The sequence below is a fragment of the Mus caroli genome, chromosome 14 (assembly GCF_900094665.2).
Source record: "Mus caroli chromosome 14, CAROLI_EIJ_v1.1, whole genome shotgun sequence".
Lineage (NCBI taxonomy): Eukaryota > Metazoa > Chordata > Mammalia > Rodentia > Muridae > Mus > Mus caroli.
The window spans coordinates 57,030,450-57,033,030 of NC_034583.1; positions in this window are offsets into that span (position 1 = coordinate 57,030,450).

Here is a 2,581-nt window from a genome sequence, read left to right on the forward strand (position 1 = left end):
AAAAAAAAAAAAAAAAAAAAAAAAAAAAAAAAAAAGAAAAACCATGAGTTTACTGTAAAACAAGAATTAGTGTATAGGTCTCCTTGGAGAGCATGGTAAAGATCAGACTTATTTGTTGTAGTAATTATTTTCATCTCAGATCGTGAGTTCTATCCCACCTTAGATCGTTCAGTTCCCAGATGAAAGACACACAACTTTTATATGTATAATAAGCCTTAATCAGCACTAGAGCTGGGCAGCACTAGAGCTGGGCAGATGACTACCCTCTATGCTATTATGTCTACTTCCCTGTCAATGACCGAGAGTTATAACTTCCCATGTTCCATCTGGGCTGCTCTTAACCTCAATTGGCCAGTCCTCATGGCCATGTTTTCATAATTCATCTACCCAGTGGCTCCTTTCCTCTCTCTAATTCTTTCTTTCCCCTGTGGTCTCCCCATCCCCACCCTAAGCAAGCCCAGGAACAAAACCCCACCTATTTCTCTTCTGCCAAGCTTATAGGCTGTAGGCATCTTTATTCAACTGATAGTTTTAAATTAAGGCACAAGGTCACATAACATTATTTTGTGTACATGAAGATGTGCAAATTCTCTTGTCCCCGGGGACAAGAGTATTTAATGCCAGTATTTAGCATTACAATACATAGCAATAGACCGAACCTCAACACATACTCTGAAAACTGTAAAACAACCACAGCAAACAATGAGGAAAGGGGAGGACAGTTCTATCTACCTTTCTTACAGGAATTATACTGGAAGAGAATTGTTACCTGGAGTGATGAGGTAAGGCTGGAGGAATCCCAGCTGTTAAATGCAGATGTTAGCACCAGCACAACCATTTTCCTAGGTACTTGATGAACCTAACTGGCTGTCAGTGTGCATGGACATCACAGAATCAGAGGAAACACTATGTGCCTCCTAATGGTGCATACTCCATAAAGGGCTTTTGCTCAGAATTGCATCTCCTCTTTTGGGATTATGGCTCTAGCACATTCCAGGAAACATCTGGGACAGTATAATATCAAGGACATGCAGCCAGCTGTGGACACAAAAACATAGCTCTCACCTTAAAGGGAATAGAATTTACTCTAGAGCCAAATGTGAGAGACCAACCATGGCCCAGGAACACAGAACCAAGTTTCTTCAAATAACATGGTCCTACCTTTAACAGTTTTATGACGTTTTAATAGTAACAGAATAAGAAAAGTCATAAATTAAGATATATATGTACATATATTCATATATTCATTTTTATTTGTTTGTTTTCTTCCTCACATGCATGTGTGTACATGACAGGAGTCTGTTCTATCCCTCCAGCATGTGGCAGCATGTGGGATTTCAGTGATAGAACCCACATTTAAGGTTTGGCAGCAGGTGTCATTTACAAAGTCATCTTGCTGGTCTCAAATCAAGGCATTTAAAATATTTATATTTTTATTTTATGAGTATGGGTGTTTTTGCATGTGTGTGTCTGTGTCTGTGTCTGTATCACATGTGCAGTGCCTGAGGCAGCCACAAGGTAGGGTGTTGGATCCCCTGGAACTGGAGTTAGAGACAGTTAGCTGCCATGTTGATGCTGGAAATGAAACCCAGTTTCCTCTGCAAGAGTTACAATCAGGAGCCTCAAATCAAGGTATTTTAAAAATACATTGGGGGCAGGGGAGGGGGCTGGAGAGATGGCTCAGCTGTTAGGAGCACTGGTAGCTATTCCAGAAGTCCCAGTTTCAATTCCCTGTACCCACACAACAGCTCACAACTGCCTATAACTCCAGTTCCAGAGGCTCCAACACCCTCACACAGGCATTGTACATGCAGGCAAAACACCCAGGCACATGAATTATAAATAACGTTAAAACACATTGGTGGGAACATCGGGTTGGTGGTGAGTTACAACCAAGTAGGGAAATCTCTGCTATGGACCTCAAATGATGGGTGGTGGCATTCTTAACCTTTGGGTTGGCAGAAGGTGGGAGTCTGCTGACACATTCCAAAGGGTTTACCTAATAACCACAAGGACGTTAGATCACGATAAATGGCTATCAGGAAACCCAGGGCAACCCAAGAACTGGATTCTGAGCCTTTACCGTTCTGGCTCTCTAGAACCACAGGCATAATTTGTTATCACTACCCAGCCAGCCTTGGAGAGTGCACAACAGGTGCAGATTTTCTTCCAGTTCTCAGCACAATCCAGACTGTGGAAATCCCGCAGGGAAAAATAACCTGGATTCTTCAACACATGGCGTCTATTGGTTGGGGAAAAGGAAGCAACAGCCTGTAAACCCAGAAACAGCAAATGGTGTGTGGACTCGGGGGTCCTGACTGCATGCTGGGTGGCTTTCTGACTTTACTGCTAATGGATCCCTTTGTGGCAATGGGAGCAGGTGGTGACGGCACACACAGCCAAAGATGGCTGCCGCTTTTTATTCTACTTTTTAAACGTTCTATGGCTGGGATTTGTGGGTCATGGATCTCTTCACTTTTGCTAAGTGCTGAGTTCTCTTTTCCTTTTTGAGTTGTTTTTACTGGTTAAATGTATCCTTTGAGCCGGGCGTGGTGGCGCACGCCTTTAATCCCAGCACTCG